This window comes from Amblyraja radiata, chromosome 29, assembly GCF_010909765.2.
Source record: "Amblyraja radiata isolate CabotCenter1 chromosome 29, sAmbRad1.1.pri, whole genome shotgun sequence".
Classification (NCBI taxonomy): domain Eukaryota; kingdom Metazoa; phylum Chordata; class Chondrichthyes; order Rajiformes; family Rajidae; genus Amblyraja; species Amblyraja radiata.
This window is the reverse complement of record NC_045984.1, coordinates 17431236-17453057: the sequence shown is the minus strand read 5'-3', so window position 1 is coordinate 17453057 and position 21822 is coordinate 17431236.

The window sequence follows — 21822 nt, the reverse complement described above, 5'->3', positions numbered from 1 at the left end:
TTGCTGTAATTCCAGCCGTGACTGTGATGTATATAGCAGGAGCACAGTGATATCCAGCACCTGTATGTAAATGAAAACCCCGGGGATTGATGCAAAGATCTTCATTGTGTTTGGCTGGACTGCCAAGGAATCACGTGAAGGCGCTTTCCCGTGGGAACCGCCTGGCAAATAGATAGATAACATTCTCCTCACAACAATCCTGCATTCGGACTGATCCTGATCCACTCCCCACCCCAATCCTGGGCACCTTATCCCTGCACCAGGCTGCTTACTCCCAGTCAGTCCGCGACAGCTTCAGGTGAAACGCCAGGTTACATTTGGCCACCAAAAGTCAGAGTACTATTTGAACACAATCCTTGCTGTGTTAGTTAGCAAACTGCCCTGTTCTATTATTACAAGGATCAACACACACTGACTACAGCAGTACCCCTGGTCACAGCTAACACCTGCTTTGCTACATCTGTCGGCGAATGCATGTATGGGGGCACACGGAGCGAATAACAGCCACAACATGTCAATCGGCACCGCGCTGATGGATGCGGGGGCTGGGACCAGCTTCTTACCCCTCACTATATTTAATTGGGGCATTTGGTTTTCTGGAAATTGCAACCGGGGTTGCAAGAGTTTCATCGCCCCAATCCTCCCGCATAGTGCTAAGTGCTAAGTGCCGGCAATCTTTCCTCCTCCCTCTCCAATTCCTTATTCAGGGTCTCAACCAAAAACGTCTCTTCCGCCTCCACAGATGCTGCTTGACCCGCTGAGTTCTTCCAACATTCTGTGGGGTTTTTGTCAGTAAACCAGATACCTAGATAACTTTTTACAACAATTTGTGCTCATCACATGCGACAACATCAGATTATCAATTGAAATAAAATGTCACCAGTGGGATTTTAATTGGGATCTTCGGATTGTCAGTTCAGGCCTGGGGGGGGGGGGGGGGGGGGGGGGGGGGGGGTACTCAATCGGTCACAATATGTGCACCAAAAATGTTCCCTTTTTTTGCCTTCCCAAAGTCTTTGGCATTCAGACGCTCCACACCTCTCTTTCTCCCCTTTGATTTTCCACATCTCCCTCCAGCCTTCATCTCTGTACTCCAATCCAGTTGTAAACATGTGCATGCTCCAGAGCTGATTGCTTTCCCCAGCTCCAGCAACTTATCATATTTTAATTAAAATGGAATTGCATTCATAGTTAATGGCAGCACATAAAAGTAGGAGTCTGACCTTTCATTACTCCACGCAACACTGCACTTTGACAACACATTGAGAAATGAATTGAAATGGGTATTTTTCAATGCCTTCGCTGGCTGTGGTTTGGAATTCTTGACCGCAAGTACAGCAATTTATTGTTCAATAGAAATGATTGCCACAATGGTTGGCCTTGTGCAGGAAGGAACTGCAGATGCTGGTTTACACCGAGGGTAGACACAAAATACTGGAGGTATTTTGTTTAGAATCTGGACAGATGCTGCCTGTCCCGCTGAGTTACTCCAGCATTTTGTGTCTATCAATGTCGACCTGGTCGGCCCTTCTTCAGGTTATGATGCTTCGGTGGTTTAATCTCTCCTACTTCAAGCTGCCAAGTTATTTCTCCAGGATATAGTGGGCAAGGCTGTACACTCAAACCTCAGCTCAGCTGATGTCCACGTCCAGTTGCCCAGGATCCTGGCTTCTAATCCTCCCTTCTGTCGAGCTTTAGATTCTCCAGGTCCATTTCGCCAAGTGTCAGTTGAGGTAATGATATGAACTCTGATCAGACCGTGGAGTAGAAGCCAAAGAGACAATCTGCACTGTTTTCCCACGCAGTCACAAGGAGAACGTGCAAACATAGAACGTTAAACATAGAACAGTACAGCACAGGAACAGGCCCTTCAGCCCACAATTTCCATGCTGAACATGATACCAAGTTAAACTAATCCCCGCCACCTGCATGTGATCCATAAATCACCATTCCCTGCATTTTCATGTGTCGATCCCAAAGCCACTTCCCTGTCCCTATTGTGACTCCGGGCTCATGATCCACTCCAGAGTCTTAGTCAGAGAAGCTAGACTGACCTTAAGGTGGCACGATGGCGCAGCGATAGTTGCTGCCTTACAGCACTTGCAGCGCCGGAGACCCTGGTTTGATCCCGACTATGGGTGCCCTCTGTACGGAGTTTGTGCGTTCTGCCCGTGACTGCATGGATTTTCTTCGAGATCTTCGGTTTCCTCCCACACTCCAAAGACGTACAGGTGTGTAGGTTAATTGGCTTGGTTTATATCATAAGGTCATAAGGGACAGGAGTCGAATTAGGCCATTCGGCCCATCAAGTCAACTCCGCCATTCAATAATGGCTGATCTATCTCTCCCTCCTAACCCAATTCTCCTGCCTTCTCCCCATAACCTCTGACACCTGCACTAATCAAAAGTCTATCCATCCCTGCCTTCAAAATATGCACTGACTTGGCCTCCACAGCCTTCCGTGACAAAGAATTCCACAGATTCACCACCCTCTGACTATGTGTAAAATTGTCCCTAGTGTGTAGGATAGTGTTAGTGCATGGGGATCACTGGTCGGTGCGGACTCGATGGGTCTGTTTCTGCGCTGTATCTCTGAACTAAGCTAAACTAAATATATTTAAATTACAGTGAACCCTTGTTATAACAGAAAATTGAGGTATGGGGGAAGGGTGGGGGCGGGGGGCGGAAAAGGGGCAGTGGAGGCCAATTCTCTGGATGCTTTCAAGTGAGAGCTAGATAGAGCTCTTAAACATAGCGGAGTCAGGGGATATGGTGAGAAGGCAGGATCAGGGTACTGAATGAGGTTGATTGAGACGTGAATTGGCCAAGATTGACTGGCAATTAATTCTAAAAGGGTTGACGGTGGATATGCAATGGAAGACATTTAAAGTCTGCATGGATGAACTACAAAAATTGTTCATCCCAGTTTGGCAAAAGAATAAATCAGGGAAGGTAGTGCATCCGTGGATAACAAGGGAAATCAGGGATAGTATCAAAGCGAAGGATGATGCGTACAAATTAGCCAGAAAAAGCAGCATACCGGAGGACTGGGAGAAATTCAGAGACGAGCAGAGGAGGACAAAGGGCTTAATTAGGAAAGGAAAAATAGATTATGAAAGAAAACTGGCAGGGAACATAAAAACTGACTGCAAAAGTTTTTATAGATATGTGAAAAGAAAGAGATTAGTTAAAACAAATGTAGGTCCCTTGCAGTCAGAAACAGGTGAGTTGATCATGGGGAACAAGGATATGGCGGACCAATTGAATAACTACTTTGGTTCCGTCTTCACTAAGGAAGACATAAATAATCTGCCGGAAATAGCAAGGGACCGCGGGTCAAAGGAGTTGGAGGAATTGAGTGAAATCCAGGTTAGCCGGGAAGTGGTGTTGGGTAAATTAAATGGATTAAAGGTCGATAAATCCCCAGGGCCAGATAGGCTGCATCCCAGAGTACTTAAGGAAGTAGCTCCAGAAATAGTGGATGCATTAGTAATAATCTTTCAAAACTCTTTAGATTCTGGAGTAGTTCCTGAGGATTGGCGGGTAGCAAACGTAACCCCACTTTTTAAGAAGGGAGGGAGAGAGAAAACGGGGAATTACAGACCAGTTAGTCTAACATCGGTAGTGGGGAAACTGCTAGAGTCAGTTATTAAAGATGGGATAGCAGCACATTTGGAAAGTGGTGAAATCATTGGACAAAGTCAGCATGGATTTACAAAAGGTAAATCATGTCTGACGAATCTTATAGAATTTTTCGAGGATGTAACTAGTAGCGTGGATAGGGGAGAACCAGTGGATGTGGTGTATCTGGACTTCCAGAAGGCTTTCGACAAGGTCCCACATAAGAGATTAGTTTACAAACTTAAAGCACACGGCATTGGGGGTTCAGTATTGATGTGGATAGAGAACTGGCTGGCAAACAGGAAGCAAAGAGTAGGAGTAAACGGGTCCTTTTCACAATGGCAGGCAGTGACTAGTGGGGTACCGCAAGGCTCAGTGCTGGGACCCCAGCTATTTACAATATATATTAATGATCTGGATGAGGGAATTGAAGGCAATATCTCCAAGTTTGCGGATGACACTAAGCTGGGGGGCAGTGTTAGCTGTGAGGAGGATGCTAGGAGACTGCAAGGTGACTTGGATAGGCTGGGTGAGTGGGCAAATGTTTGGCAGATGCAGTATAATGTGGATAAATGTGAGGTTATCCATTTTGGTGGCAAAAACAGGAAAGCAGACTATTATCTAAATGGTGGCCGACTAGGAAAAGGGGAGATGCAGCGAGACCTGGGTGTCATGGTACACCAGTCATTGAAAGTGGGCATGCAGGTGCAGCAGGCAGTGAAGAAAGCGAATGGTATGTTAGCTTTCATAGCAAAAGGATTTGAGTATAGGAGCAGGGAGGTTCTACTGCAGTTGTACAGGGTCTTGGTGAGACCACACCTGGAGTATTGCGTACAGTTTTGGTCTCCAAATCTGAGGAAGGACATTATTGCCATAGAGGGAGTGCAGAGAAGGTTCACCAGACTGATTCCTGGGATGTCAGGACTGTCTTATGAAGAAAGACTGGATAGACTTGGTTTATACTCTCTAGAATTTAGGAGATTGAGAGGGGATCTTATAGAAACTTACAAAATTCTTAAGGGGTTGGACAGGCTAGATGCAGGAAGATTGCTCCCGATGTTGGGGAAGTCCAGGACAAGGGGTCACAGCTTAAGGATAAAACCGAGATGAGAAGAACTTTTTTTCACACAGAGAGTGGTGAATCTCTGGAACTCCCTGCCACAGAGGGTAGTCGAGGCCAGTTCATTGGCTATATTTAAGAGGGAGTTAGATGTGGCCCTTGTGGCTAAGGGGATCAGAGGGTATGGAGAGAAGGCAGGTACGGGATACTGAGTTGGATGATCAGCCATGATCATATTGAATGGCGGTGCAGGCTCGAAGGGCCGAATGGCCTACTCCTGCACCTAATTTCTATGTTTCTATGATCACGGTGAATGGCGGTGCTGGCTTGAAGGGCCGAATGGCCTACTCCTGCATCTATTGTCTATCTATTAAAAGGGAATGGAGGAATATAAAAGAGGATCTGTTTAACTTGGTATCATGTACAGCATGGAAATTTGGGCTGAAGGGCCTGTTCCTGTGCTGTACTGTTCTGTTTTATTCTGCCTGTGACCACTGAAGCTGCCGCCGACCTTCACCACCACCCCAGCTGCTTCCAGACCAGGTCTACCATAGGGACTGTTTCAATGCTGTGTGACTCTAATACACTGGGGAAAAAGCAAGAGATCAGACTTCATATCAGGACTGTACCTTTCAGGGTCACGTGGCAATATTATATCCTGTGACTCTGCTTTTATTCACTTCAATGCCAGTGAGATACTTACCACCACATTAAGATCTTGATGGTTACAATGATACCAAGGGGGTAGCCATGGGAATGACCTCATCAGGCATTTTATCAACAATTTCCTCGACATTTTCCTTTTTGCAATTTTTATTAATGAGGCCAGATAGAACAGAGTTTACGCGTTAATTGGAATGCAATTTTGATTACTTCACTGCAACCGGTATGGCTGTTATTAATCTGAAATATTCCTGCCTCATTAAATGTCAGAGCACAATTAATAAAATCATTGTTCATTGCTATTTGTGGAAGGAAAGGAAAGCATGTATATTTATACATTGTACATTTATATGCACGTTATACATTTTCATGCACTTTTATCACCAGAGGTATAACACGGAGTTTATTCTCTTGGGCTACTATTTCATTAGGTTTATTTTGTTGCTCACTCTTTGTTACCTTCTCCCACTGAGTTCACTCTGCGCTGCCTTGTTCAGCACAGGCAGATAGTTTAAACCAAAGATCCTATAGCGAGCAAGATAGATCACTCGATGAAAAAGACAAAATACGGTCATGGGCAGATTCATGGGTAATTTTCGGCCTCATTTCCGTAACCGGCTTCCGTCTCCGCACCAAAGATCCCATAGGATACTAGTGCGGAGACGGAAGCCAGTTACGGAAACATCCTCGTAAAAATAAAAGTTATTTGGTAAAAATCTTCTCCTCATTTTCAGAATTTTAATTTATTGACACAAACTGTTCCCCCGCAACGTTGATTACACTGCGAGTCGGGTCGGGTCGGGTCGGGTCGGGACGGGTTACTGAAATGGATGGAAAAAAGGCCCACGTTCCGTTCCGTTGCGTACTACACGTCAGCCCATTTCATTTAGCCAGAGTGATCTATCTTGCTATCTATCTATCTATCTATCTATCTATCTATCTATCTATCTATCTATCTATCTATCTATCTATCTATCTATCTATCTATCTATCTATCTATCTATCTATCTATCTATCTATCTATCTATCTATCTATCTATCTATCTATCTATCTATCTATCTATCTATCTATCTATCGGATTTTTGGTTTGAACTCTTCAGCACACTCCAAAATACATTAGAGTGCATTTGGCTGAATGACTGGTGGAATTGATCACTTTCAGAAAGGGTAGACACAAAGTGCTGGAGTAACTCAACGGGTCCCAGCATCCCGGGAGAAAAAGGATAGGTGATGCTTCACGTCGGGAGCTTTCTTCAGGCTTTTCGGGTTGGGACTCTTCTTCTGAAGGAGGGGCCTGACCTGAAAAGTCTGAAGAAGTGGCCCGAACCAAAATGTCACATATCCTTTTTCTCCAGTGATGCTGCCTGACCCGGTGAGTTACTTCAGCACTTTCTGTCCATCTTTGGTATAAACCAGCCTCAGCAGTTCTATCTTTCTCACTACTTTCAGAAGGGAATTGGTGGCAAGGATTTCAGGGAACAGTTTGCAAGGCTTTCATCATGCCAGCAATGGTACCATAGGCCAAACAACTTACTTTTGAATTGCTCAATTTTATCTGCAAATTTTGTACACCCTATCCTTTCTCATGTAATCTCTGATGCGAAGTTTAAAGTAGGGTGCAGTTTTTGACTATTATAACACACATTAGCATTTACTAACAGTTCATCCCCTCAAACCACTTCATTAAAACAGGTCATCTGACTGAACATTAACAAAATGGTGTGTTTCAATAGAGTCGCAAGTCTTTATCAAAGGAGATGCACCTGCATTCTCAACAAAGGAAGGGTAGTTGAGGTTCTGGAAGGGCTAGGATTTGATAAAGACTTATTTCAAATGATTGGTATTTGAATCAGTTTATGGTTGGGTGCACTGAGATTCAGTGACAAGCTTTGCTTTGCTGCTATCCAGGGAGAATGTCCATAAGTGATTACAATCAAACTGTTACAGCTACACCAAACGTGCAGATGAAAGAAATAGCGTAAAGACCCCAACAAGGTGGATGGGGGGGGGGGGGGGGGGGGGGGGGATCGGGAATACATCTTTAGCTTATGAGAGGTCCATTCTAGAGTCTGATAACAATGGGGAAGAAGCTGTCCTTGAATCTGTGTACCACTTTCAGGCTTTTGTAGCTTTTGTCTGACAGGAGCAGAGAGAAAAGGGAGTGACTGGAGCATGAGTGGTCTTGTTTCATGTTTTATGTGTCATTCCTAACTGTCACTGTATGTCATGTTGTCACTTGCGGGCAGAGCACCAAGGCAAATTCCTTGTATGTGAATATACTTGGCCAATAAACTTATTCATTCATTCATTCATTCATTCATTCATTCATTCATCCATTCTTTAATTGTGTTTATTGTCTGTGCCTTTTACCTGTCTTGGTAATCCAAGCACTTATCTACATGGTTTTTAAATGCTGTGAGAATATTTGCCTCCAGCCCCCCTCTGTATGAAAAGATTTCTCCTCGTATCCTCTGTCATTTTAAATTTTAATAATCAGTTCGACCCAGAGATGATACAGGGAAGAAGAAAGTCACAGGGCGATACAGTGCAGAAACAAGTCCTTCAGCCCACTAGGTCCACACTGACCATCGAGTACCCATGTATAATATTGGAACATTTATTCCATTGGCGATGAGTAAACAACTGAGAACCAGGCAGGTTAGCGCAGTGCAGGTTACAAGGCGATCAGGCGGAACGTTTCTAAATAACAAGGTTTTTTTTTAATAAGGTCAACTGGGAAAGTTATTTCCATTGTTTACTACATCAATAACTGGAGGATGAGCAACAACATTCTCCTGGGTCTCTTTTTGCTTTCACAGCAGTTTCATCTGAATACTTTTACCTTGTATCTCTGAATTGTCACAGTGTTGCATGGAAGAACCAGTGAATGATGCAGAAAGCCCCTGTGAGAAGTCAGCCCCCCTCTCCCCATCCTTGTGCACATCATCAAGGTGGTGAAAGAAATATGTTGGGAATGTAGAAACAAGGAACTGCAGATTCTGGTTTAATGAAAAGACACACAGTGCTGGAGCAACTCAACGGGTCAGGTAGCATCTCTGGAGAACATGGATGAGAAGAATCAAATATGTTGGGAATATGTGCATGAAGCACGGCGACTGGAGGGGCGGGAGCGTTGCCCCGGGATCGTGAGGGAACGACCCACCTCCCCCTTCTCCATTCCCCCTCACACCCCCCTCCCCGTCTACCCCTTTCTTCCCCCTCCACCTACCCGAGCCGAGAGTAGATTACTCTGGCGCAGGGCCCCCTTACTCGCGGGACCCAATTGGGAGCAATCGGTCCAATCGGCTTAAGGCCGGCCCTGGTTCTACCCATACTGATTCTACAGTATCCAAGCTGTAATCCCCTACACTAGCACTACCCTTAACACAAGGGACAATTTACAACTATTACTGCAGCCAAATGAACCTACAAACCTGAATATCTTTGGAATGTGGGAAGAAACCGGAGAGAACATATAAACTCCGTACAAACAGCACCCGTAGGCAGGGTCGAAACCGAGTCTCTGGCGCTGTAAGGCAGCAACTCTACCGCTGCCCCCCCCCCCCCAATACCCCATCCAAAAGGAGATAGAGATGAGGAATGAGATCAAGTGAGTCCCAGAGCTGCTATTTGTGTGGTGGGCCTTTGATAGTTTGGGGCGCTTTATTGAAAGACACAACATGCTGGAGTAACTCAGCAGGGCAGGCAGCATCTCTGCAGAACATGCATTGGTGACATTTCAAGTCGGGACTGCAGTTCTTTGTGTTTTCATTGAAAGACATGATTAATGGGCCTGGTTCCTCCGGTCGTGATTGAAGGCAGTGAGACCCGCTGTTAACCCTGCTGCTAAAACGGTCCACACATCCCAACAATGTCATCAGGAGCAATGCTGCCATTGAATGTGTGTCCTGAGCCGCATTGCCACCCCTCGCCCTTTGTCTAATTTCTCCAGGTGATAGTTTAAGCTTCTAGGAATAAAACCCAACCAGCCACAGCAAATCAGATCCTTCACTGTTCCCATGAATGTGCAATCCCCAGGGTCAGTAAGCTGGCATCAGTAAGGGACACGGGACTAGAGGTGAGCAAAAACATGCTTCAGGAATATACGGCCGTCTCTACCTTTGTGATTGTTCAAATGAGAATGACTCATCCATAGGGAACTTTCATGGGCATTACTTCAATTCACTTTGTTCAATTTCAAAACACAAATTTACCAAATTCTGTAGCTTCATTTCATGTCCTTCCTTTTTGCTGAAACTTCACTTCAACCCAACTCTTTCTGCATTTCATTTCTCTCCGCCTGCTTTTGGCTATCTTGAGAATGTTTTTATTTTACTCTTAAAATTACACTGAATTATGTCATTCAGCCCATCGATTCCATCCCGATTCCCAAGGGAGCAGTCCCATTAGTGATATCCCTCCTCTTATTTCCCTGTTGCCCCTGCTACTTATTTTCTCTGACACACTCCCTTTTGATTATTTTTGCCATGAACCCATATTTACAGCAACCAATTAACCTGAAGTTCACCAATGTGTTTGGAATGTGGAGCACCCAGCGAAAACCCTTACTGTCTGTCACAGGGAGAATGTGCAAACTTCACACAGACAGCACTTGAGGTCGGGATTGAACTGAGATCTCTGGAGCTGTGAGACAACGACGTTAACTGATGCCTGCCTTTAAAGGGCCTGTCCCACCTGGGCGTCATTTGCGCGTCATTTACGCGACATCCTAAAAATTGGTTGGCGTGCGGCTGGCGTGCATGACACGCGCATGGCGCGTCGTGAGGCGTGGTGACCTACGCAGGAACGCGCGGTAACGCCCGACACCCCAGGATTTTGGGATGCTCAAAATCCTCGCGCGCCACCTGCGTGACGTGCAAATGACGCCCAAGTGGCACAGGCCCTTAACTCCATCTGTTTGACTGCGACTGATCTGTACTTCAAATCATTGGAAGGGTTTGCTTCCTTGTACACAAGAACAAACATTCTACGACAGTCATTGTGTGATCTGATGAACAGGAATGAGCTTCTATCCAAGCTCCTGGGAGTAAATATTTCCAGCATCTGATAATCAGACCTGGCTTCAGCACTTGTTTTGTTTAAACATCAATTAATGTGAAGCTAGCAGATTTATGCAGTATTGGGCTCGTTCCCCTGTGGCACGGATTTCTCTCAGATTAGGCTCATGTTGAAGATGTGAAGGAAGCTGGCAGGCTTCCAGCAGTCAACTGGCCTGGGGACATTGCCTGAAGGATGAATCTTTGGAAAAGGCATTTCTTTTCTTTCGGCCAAAGACACGCATCGTGGATGGATTGCAAAGGGCACACAAACTAACTAGTTACATGTTGTGTCGTTCACGTTTGTAGAATGTTGCACACAACTCTGAAGCAAATTGGATACTCTCAAAGGCTTAGTTTGGACAGAATGGCAATCAGATAAATAAATAAATATTCCGCAACTCCCTGGTTCACTCATCCCTTCCCACCCAAATCACCTCATCCCCAAGTACATAGCCCTGAACTGCAGGAGTGTAACACCTGTCCCCATACCTCCTCCCTCATCCAGGGACTGAGCGAGTGGCCTTGTGCTGCCCCTGTGCTGATGGTCAACGGGGAGGAAGTGGTGTTGCCAATACATACTGATTGAGGTATATGGAAGTCAATAAGGAGAGGAGAAGAGGGCCAAAGGGACAGGTGGGATCATTCTGCTGAAAGCCAGCATGGATCTGGCGGGTGAATTGCCTTCCTTCTCTATAGTAATGTTCCCGATGTTGAGGGTGTCCAGAACTAGGGGTCACAGTTTAAGATATTAAGAAAGGCGGCACAGTGGCGCAGCGGTAGAATTGCTGCCTTACAGCGCTTGCAGTGCCGGAGACCCGGGTTCGATCCCGACCACGGGTGCTGTCTGTACGGAGTTTGTACGTTCTCCCCGTGACCACATGGGTTTTCTCCAAGACCTTCGGTTTCCTCCCACACTCCAAAAGACGTACAGGCATATAGGCTATTTGGCTTGGTGTATGTATAAATTGTCCCTAGTGTGTGTAGGATAGAGTTAGTGTGCGGGGATTGCTGTTCGGTGCGGATTCGGTGGGCCGAAGGGCTTGTTTCCACGCTGTATCTCTAAACTAAACAAAACTAAAAAATAAGGGGTAGGTCATTTAGGACTGAGATGAGGTAAAACATTTTCACCCAGAGAGTTGTGAATCTGTGAAATTCTCTGCCACAGAAGGCAGTGGAGGCCAATTCACTGGATGTTTTCAAGACGGAGTTAGATATAGCTCGAACGCCTAACAGAATCAAGGGATATGAGGAAATAGCAGGAACGGGGTACTGATTTAGGATGATTAGCCATGATCATATTGAATGGTGTGCTGGCTCGACAGACCAAACGGCCTACTCCTGCACCTATTTTCTTTGTTTCTATGTTTCCATGTAATGTGCGAATCTCCCACACACATCTCCTTGTGAGCCCACAAATAAACACACCATCCGAGTTGTGCAATGTTGTCTTCCAAGCAGATGGATGAATCTGCACCTGCCTGAAATCTTCAAACAACAGTGATTCTTCAGTGACAGACATATCGCAGGCTGCAACTCATGAAGTGACCTTCTGATGTTTGCTATCTGTAGGTGTTTGGCCTCAATTTTCGAAGGCTTCTCAATTCGCTGGCATGTAAAGCAAAGATCAACCAATGCTGGAAATCTGAAGTAAAAGCAGAAAAGACTGTAAACATTCAGCAAGTCAGACAGCATCTGTTAGGAGAAAGAGCGATAACAGCCATCCCTATAACCCCATTGGTCATGTTCAATGGAATTACTATAATTTCTTGAGTTCCAGAGGCGGCACTATCTACTAAACCTAGTGGGGGAGGGGGGGGGGGGGGAGTCTGCTGCAGATATAGGCCATTCATGTGTAACATAGGCTCAGCATGTCCGACTCGACTCCTGAAGTTTTGGTGCCATTGATGATAAGGGCCGTGAATTTATAAAGCTGTGCCTAACACGCTGTCATAACCACATCATTTGCTGAGTGCTGTATGATTCCTAATCGTGAAACTACTTCTGATCCAGAGCTTGGTGACACATTTTGGTGGTTTGAGGGCAGCAGCAAACTGTCCGAGCCACTCAGCTTGGCTGTGGCCATCGGCAGAGAACCGGGTTCGATCCTGATCACAGGTGCTGTCTGTACGGAGTTTATATGTTCTCCCCGCGACTGCGTGGGCTTTCCCCAGGTGCTCCGGTTTCCTCCCACACTCTATAGAAGTAAAGGTTTGTAGTTCAATTGGCTTCGGTAAAAATTGTAAATAATCCCTAGTGTGTGGGATAGTGCGGGATCGCTGGTCGGCGCGGACTCGATGGGCTGAAGGGCCTGTTTCCACACTGTATCTCTACAACTAAAAAAAACTAAAACTAAATGCTTTTAATTGTACTTTGGTACAGGTGACAATGTTAAATCAAAACCTAAACTTTTTTTTTTTTTTTTTTAATATTTTTATTAGAAGTGATGTACAATAATATAAGACATGAGTAAAATATTACATTTCATGTACAACTTCTTATTTTAGATTTAATAGTAGAAAGAAAAAAGGCAAGAAATGCAAGAGAGAAAGTATTGTATAGCTCGAAAAAGAAAAGCAGAGGGTGATGTGAACTAAGCAAAAAGAAAAAGAATAGGAGAGAGAAAAGAGAGAAGAAAAAAGAGAGAGAGAAATGGAAAGGGATATGCCTCCTTCATATCTTTACCCACCTCTCACCCGGTTCTGAAAGACTTAATTTTCAAGGTTGTGTTGCACCACATGCTTTTAATAGGTCGATAAATGGAGACCAAATCTTTAAGAATTGGTCTGATTTGCCTGATAGGACGAATTTCATATCTTCAAGGTGTAACATTTCCGACATGTTTGAGATCCACATTTTGAACGTCGGCGTGGGTGCATTTTTCCAGAATCTCAACCTAAACTTGATTAACTTTCCAGCTCATCGTAACCAGGTAGGTTCCCAGTAGTTCTGGGAAGTGTGACAGTCTCTGTCCTTGAGTGTCCCGGAGAGGCGAGGGTTAAAGTGTGTCATGGAGTACATCCTCCTCACTTTGTGGTGGACGGCGTGATTGGCAATGGCTCCCTCCACTGCTGCAGCTCACGCAACCTGCCCACAATCCGAGTGCTGCAGAGACCTGGCTCCCTGCCCGCTGGCATGAATGGATGTGGGTGGCTTGAAAGGCACAGCAGGATCGACCAGAGGCAGGGCTGTGTGTGTGTGTGTGTGTGTGTGTGTGTGTGTGTGTGTGTGTGTGTGTGTGTGTGTGTGTGTGTGTGTGTGTGTGTGTGTGTGTGTGTGTGTGTGTGTGTGTGTGTGTGTGTGTGAACGCCGGCATCAGAAACAATTGAGATGGCAGGCCTGCGTGCCTTTGGCTATGTTGTAAATGAAACTAAGTGTTCCTATCGCTGGAACAGAAAGGATTTATAGCGCGGATAATGAATAATGAATGCGCCCTTTGAAGTTTCATTGCCCCGTTATTAATAGGAGGCAAGGTGGCAAATTGTTCCATATTTGCATTTCTGACCCACTTATATTCCAACACATTGGCTGGTAATAGTGTGTCACAGTTGGTGTATGAATCAACCACAAATCCTCTTTGCACTCTGCATCGTAAAGCTGGGAACAGGCTTCCAGCTCACCTCGAGAGTCCCCTTCCACTGTAGCTCCAGGCCAATCATCCTTTCACCATTATCTCAGAGATGTAAAAGATGCTGAAAAACAGAAATAAAACTAAATCTGCTGGAAATACTCAACAGATCAGGCAGCGTCTGGTTAGAGTGAAGCAGAGTTAAGATTTCAGGCTTTTGACATTGTTTTTCTATCTATTAAGTACCAGGATGTGGATGTTGCGAGCCGGAGAGATACTTATTGTCCAGTCCTGAGTTAAAACGATGTAATTTTGTGACCTGCTGGGGTGAGTTGGACAGAAGTCACTACGTTAATATAGATATGAAGTCTGTTGTAGATCGAACAGGACTGTGGGGTTCCTTCCAGAAAAGGGCAGGATGACCAGTTTGGCTTTCACTGTAGTCTATCAGCCATTGACCCGTATTTACTGAGACCAGGTCATCTGGCAGGTCTTTTACAGTGAAGTTAAGGCCTTAAACTACCACAGTTGGACCTGGACTCACCACCTCTGCAATGTAAAATCTTTCCAATGTTCCTAAACAGCCAAAGCACTGCAAATGCCAGAGATATCTATTAAAAAGCGAGAGCCCTTGAAATGCTCAGGATTTGGCTCAGGACATTGTTCCCTCTTCAGAGGGTGTCCATTTTCTATTCATCTGCAGCCACAGTGAGACAGTCCAGGTTCTGTATCAAGCCACTGAGTTCCAGAACCTCTGAGCGCCAGGGTCACTGAGTGCCATTGTCATTAATACCAGGGTCACTAGGATCACTCGGTACCAGGGTCACTGAGTACCAGAGTCACCGAGACTGAGTACCAGGATCACTCAGTACCACGGTTACTCATAGCTGGATCACTGAGTACCAGAGTCACTGAGTACCATTGTCACAGAGTATCATGGTTTCTGAGTAATAGGATCACAGTGCTCGGTCCACTGACTACTTGGGTCAGTTAAGTTCAGAGATACAGCATGGAAACAGGCCCTTCGGCCCACCGAGTCCGGGCGGACCATTGGTCAGCCATTCACACTGGTTCGATGTTGTCCCAAGTGCCCTACACAGGTGAAATTAACAAGTCAATTATCTTACAGACCCATCATTGATAACCTGGGTCACTCACTACCTGGGTCTCTAAGGTATTTTGTGAGACAAATGCAAAAGGAAAGTATACAGTAAATGACAGGACCCTCAGCAACGTTGATGTTCATTGGAATCTGATGTGCCATAGCTTCTTGAAAGATGCAATGCGAGTGAACAAGGTTGTAAAGAAAACTCACAAACTGAATCAAATCAGACTGGCCTGAACTCTATGGCCATGGATTATAAATACATGAGATTCTGCTGACAAGTTACATGTAGCCTTGGGACACTGGCTCAGATGAATGTTTTGCTGGGACTGCCTGGTGTTTCCCACCAGTGCTGCATTCAGCAAGGGTTTGATCCCGACAGACACCGAGCCAGAATCAGACGGTGACCCTCATTATTTAACAGATGTTGAGGCACATTGTTGAGTTTCCCACGATAATTACAACAAAATGCTTGACCCTCCCATCCTCCAGCTCTTTGCCCTGCTGACTTTTTCTGCACAAGCCCCACACTGCCAGACTGGTTGTCCTTTGTTTCCACAGGCAATGGCTGTGAATTTGTCTTGCTTCACCCCATCGATTACGCCTGTGTTTCGTGGCAGTGCCGGCAGCCAGCTGGGTTCACATACCAACAGTCACCCTGGGAGCTTGATTGCAGCTCTTTCATATTTGGATTCCCTTCAGCTCCAGATTATTCCCATCTGTTGCTCTCCTCAAAGGGCAACTGCTTATTGTTTGTATACATCATGTCCCATCTGACTGTAGCATCCAATGCATTCTATATGCACACTCACAGACAGATATACATTTTAACACACTCCCATGCTCTCTCAATCTATACAAATTCTCCCTCTTTCTCTCTCATACACACATAATCACACTCACACACAGATACATCTACACACATTCACATTTAGACACATGCTCACACTCACCCGCGCACACACTGACTCATACAGCCATGCACACACATACGCACACATTCAACTACATATGCAATTCACACTTACACATGAAGCAATCCTAAAGTTAGTCCTGCACATGTCAGGCACATGTCATGGAAGATTGAGACAAGAGGTCAGTGGGACGGCTGAGCCTTGTTTGAAGTCTGTTCTAGGATGAAGTCTGGGGAACCCTATGGTTACACTCACAGCTTTCATAAGGTGTGGAATGGTGTTGTGCTTCTGAGGACAGCCAGAATCCCTCTTGGTTGCTGGAGCTGTAACATTTTGTGACTTCAAAAAGGCTGTGAAACTCAATGCTCTGAGTTTCTCCAGCACTTCATCTTGTGTTGAGCTAAACCCAGTGAGAATAATACACACTGATTCTTTTTCCCACGTAACTTTGCCTGCATTGATTTTCTGACCCTGGATTTATTTATAAGCAATAATCCACCAAGCATGACGAAAACAGACTTGCCTCAGTGACATTTTACTAAATGAAAGAAATGTAGTCCACTGGCTCTGATCCAAGCATTTACTCAGTTAACAATTTTATTTTATTTCTGTAGAAACAAAATTGCCATTGAAAGTGAGGCAGAAATCTGGAACTCTCCTCTCAAACTGTGAATGCTCGGAGAACAAATGAAATGTTCAAGTCCATAATCAGTGGCTTTTCATTGAATAAAGGGATTAAAGTTGCAGCTAAAAGCAGGGTAGAGAGTTTTGAAATGAGAGCACTTTAGACTTTAGACTTACAGAGTGGAAACAGGTCCTTTGGCCCACCGAGTCCGTGCCGACCAGCAATTACCCTGCACACTAGCACTACAGAAGCCAATTATCCTACAAACCTACAAATCTTCGGGATGTGAGAGGAAACTGGAACATCTGGAGAAAACCTATGGATGTGGGGGGGGGGGGGGGGGGGGGGGGGAAAGAGTGCTGAGAATTTGACTCTATACAAGCATCTTGTTCCAGTGACCAGGGTCTCAGCAAAATAAATGCAACACCCAGAGGAATTGAATCTCTCTCACTGAAGGGAATGACATTATTGCACCTCAATTAACTTGGGCCCCTGTCAGAATGGGGGCTGAGGCTGCTTTAACATGACCACATTGAGTTGAAGTAATGTGTGGCCATTTGTGATGCCAGCTTCACTGCTCAATGGAGAAGAAAGTGAAGGATTGTGATTCAACTATAAAAGCCTGCAGACTACTTGAGCATATTGTCTGTACCTTTAGAAAGTAGTCTCCCACCACCTCATCAGCACACACAGACCGCTGGGCAACGCTGCCTTCAGAAAGCTATGTCTCCTTTTATAATGATGAATGAAAATAACCCAGCACCTGTGCCTCAATGAAATGGGATCTCTCATTATGAGCGGACTGATCTGGTGTTACTCGACTGTTGTACAATGCATCAGTCCACCTCTGCTGAGCAGCACACCACTCACTGTGCGACACAATCCTCTGCTTATTGTGAAATGTGAAGCTTATTCAAGCCCTTCCCTCGGTGAAACTTACAGACAACATAAATCCATTTTCAGTTGCAAAAAATTGAAAAAAATGGTAACGACTAAATGAAACTTCATCTTTGATGCAAACCCCGAATGATTCAGGGTTAAATTGAAATGCTTTATTAAGCAGTAAAAATATAATATAACTGATATTTCAACACAAAAGCCCTTTAATTTTAGGAAAGATTTAACAGGATGGTAATTGCTGAAAGAAGCTGAATGATTCCCATTGCATGGATATTCCATGTCTCTCACTCTCTACCAGAAATTGATCGACCAAGCTTCTGATTTCCGGATTCCACCAGGAATCTGGCCTACTGGTGATAACAAGATACATGTTCCTGCATTGCTCAGTATTTCTCCACTTGTCACACCTGGACGTGAGTTCCACTGACCAGGCAAATCCGTCTCATCCTAGATGGAACACGTTTCCAGAGAAAATGATGGAAGCGGCTACAATTATAACATTTGAAAGACATTTAGACAGGCTCACGCAAAGTAAAGGTGATGTGGGCAAAACACAGGTAAATGGGACTGGCTCAAGTAGGTACCCTCGGTAAACATGGACGAGTTGGGCTGAAGGGCCTGTTTCCATGCTGTATAACTCAATGACTCAATATCAGGGCACGGTGCCTTTATCACAGTTCCTTGTCAACTTCAGTAATATAAAGTGCCACGCTGTTTTAATGCTCCTTCTGGGAGAAAATGAACAACTGGAAATACACTCAGTATTTAAAGATGGTGCACAGAAGGCAGTCCTTAATTTGTGACTATCTATTGTCTCAAAATGTTTCGACCATTTGTAATGTTAAGCGTGTGCCTTGGTGTTGCGGGTACTTTGTGGCTTGCCATTGTTTGTGCCGGCCCATTGTTTGCTAGGGTCGGATTTCACCTCAGTTTTCACGGGTATCTCTTGCACTGGGCTCCACTGTAGCACAATTATCTCCCCAGTCCCCCGCAAAACACACTTCAATGCAGCGAAACAGTGAATGGCATCCCGCGTCTTTATATTTTTAGCTCGCAGTATCAGAGACATCATTCTTAACGCGGTGTTCTGATGTCCCCCCGCGGGGCTGTTAGTCGGCACTGCTGCTTCTCGCTGTTCTATCATTACAACATCTGACTGTGTGTAGGAATGACATGTTTTGAATGTATGAAGGGAATTGATGCAGTCCTGGGTGAAAATATTTCCAGCACCACTCATCAATCCCTTGCCAAAAATATTCCCTACTCAAAATGGAAGGACCCTACACTGTCATCCAAGATGAAAAACCACAATACATGGGATAGCAACAGAATTAAAAAAAAGGTTTGCTGGAATTTGATTCAATTCTCGCTTTAATTTGTGAGCGGGTGTTGCTGTCAACTGGCTCCGGGGTGATGGGAGGGAGGGGGGTGTGATAGCTAATTGACCTGTTCTGCTCAATACTTCCCCACACCAGCAGCAATCTGCCCTTATTAAATATTTAATGAGAGCCAGCCTCCCCACAGCTGTGGTTCTGCAGTCTCATCTTGCTCTGAAATGAGCTGCCTTGGTGTTTGTGTGATCAGCAGCATCGGGGCTTTCGCTGCAGGAGGTGCTACCATTTAGAGATGTAGCATTTTACCATTTTGGACATCGCATTTACCCAGCAACGAAAGCGCACCCAGTCTGACTTCTTCCTTCGCAGTGTGATCATAAAGGAATTGTTGGCTAATCACAGCAATGCGTTAACAGAGACACTACATTATTGATACTGGTATTAGGTTATTAATGTCACAGGCAGAGATACAGTGAAAAACTATGATTGTTTTTTTTATGTGTACAAATATATATATATAATAAATGAAAAAGAAGTTCAGTGTACATATATATTATGAACTTGTTTTCATTTATTATGTATAATTTGCAGAGTACTATGCTTACATATTTTGTTGTTCTGTTGCAAATAAGAATTTCATTGTTCTGTTTGGGACATGATAGAAAATGTCTTAAAACATTCTTGACACTTTATATTTAGTGTATTATGCAAGAAGATCATACTATATCCAAGTGCAATCATGAGTAGAGCAGGCAGTACAGAAAGAGAAAGGAAACAACGAGCTGAATGTAGCGTTGCAGCTACAGGGAAAGTGAAGATTTTAAAAAAGTGTAAGGGGCACCACAAGGTAGATTGGAAGTTCGGGAATACATTCTTAGCTTATGTGAGATGGACACAAAAATCTGGAGTAACTCAGCGGGACAGGAGCCATTCTTGGGTCTTGACCCAAAACGTCGCCCATCCCTTCTCTCCAGAGATGCTGCCTGTCCCGATGAGTTACCCCAGCTTTTTGTGTCCATCTTTGCTTTAAACCAGCATCTGCAGTTCCTTCTTTCACACGTATGTGAGGTCTGTTCAAGAGTCTGATAACAACATGGAAGAATCTGTGCTTGAATTTAGTGGTTACATGCTTTCACGTTGAACAATTCCCATTCAAAAGCATGTTGCAAGCAATTATGCTCTTGCAGTGGAATCACCATTGCAATATAGAACACACTGCAGCTACAAAGGCCATATAAACAGCAATAATGGCAGTTAATTTATTTAAGTGTTAACTGTTGTTTAAGTTAACTATTTATTGCTTATTGTCAATTTGTTTAAGTATTAAACTATTGGCCAGGATACGAGGAAGAATTTACCCTTCTTCAAAGAGTATCTTGCTGCAATTTACAATCTTACTGTCACTCCTCCAACCACAGTACTGACAGTTCGAATCATGTCCTTACACCTGTAATCTCTCATAAATACCGGACTGTCAGCAAGCAAAAGATTGCAATTTCCCGTCACTGTCAGCTGCCCTGGCAGAATCCGAGCAGTAATTCAGTGATAAGCAATTTAATCACATTTGTTTGGGAAAGGTGTGAATGACATTGATCTGAGAGCTGTTTCAGAGGACATCTGCCTTTGAGCTTCTCCAGAAAATAAAATTCAATTCTGGGGAAATCTGCATCCATTGTCACTCAAGCCCAAGTCACAGGGAACACAAAAATGCCATTGAATAATTGGACTGGAATTCAAACCCGTTTCCTCATTGTTTTGCTGCACATTATCTCATTTTTATCCCTCTCATTCCACGTTTTTCCAATGTCTTCAGTGTCACGCTCGACCCTCCCCACCACTCTCTTTATTCACTTCATCTCCCCAATGAAGGTGCGAATGTGGCACTGGACCACTCTGTGTGTCATCAAACGCCCCTGTTAGCACCATTGTGGTTGTGATATTAGCCTTCCAAATCTGCTGCAGTCTGTAAATGCTAGCAACATCATTAGCAAATAGAGCTGGCAACATGATTGCTTTTTTGGTTGTTAACTGCTGATTAATAGTGATTAAGTGCGACCTGTGGACGTATTTCTTTCCAATGTTCATTTAAAGCAGCTATTAAATCCAGCTGGGTGACCTGAGGAATTGTGGACGCTGTGGAGGACTGTTGGCCGTATAAGATTTGGACTTTACTTTCGAGATACAGAGTGAAAACAGGCCTTTTGGCCCATCGAGTCTGTGTCGACCACCGATCACCCCATCTACTTCATACTAGGGACAATTTACAATTTTTAACTGAAGCCAATTAACCAACAAACCTGTACCTCTTTGGAGAGTGCGAGGAAACAGGAGCACCCGGAGAAAACCAGTCACGGGGAGAACGTACAAACTCCATACAACAGCACCCGTTGTCAGGATCGAACCTGGGTATCTGATGCTGTAACAACTCTACCGTTGCACCACTGTGTCACCCTAAGATGACGGGGGCTTGGGTGCTGTCCACTCAGAAGCTAAATCATGGACCTCAGAATGGACCCCTGCACCAGGAGGCTGCAATCTTGACAGAGATCGTGCAAACTTGGCAGACATATCTGTCGCTTCGCCGTTTACAGCTCTTCAAACAAGCGCCCAGTTACTGTTGTAAAGGCAGCGCAGCGTAGACCCTCATTACCCTCTGGGTGGCAAACCCTTTCTTCACCTCCCTTGTAATCATTCCAAAAAATATCCTAAATCTGTGTCCTATGATGACAGGGCCTTCTGCAAAGGAAAACTGTTATTCTATCCGTGGTCCCCGACACTTCACAAAATTCAATGAATCTCACTCAGCCTCCCCACTTACCTATTAATAGTATTGTGGGAATCCTTGGCTTATTTTGTGGTGGATTTTATTGAAGGGAAATGCAGGAATGGGGTATTTGGGACTTTGGGCTGGAAGACATTGGATGGATGGAAAGAATTGGAGTTGTTGCGGCTCAGTCCCTTTGACGGTGCTGCT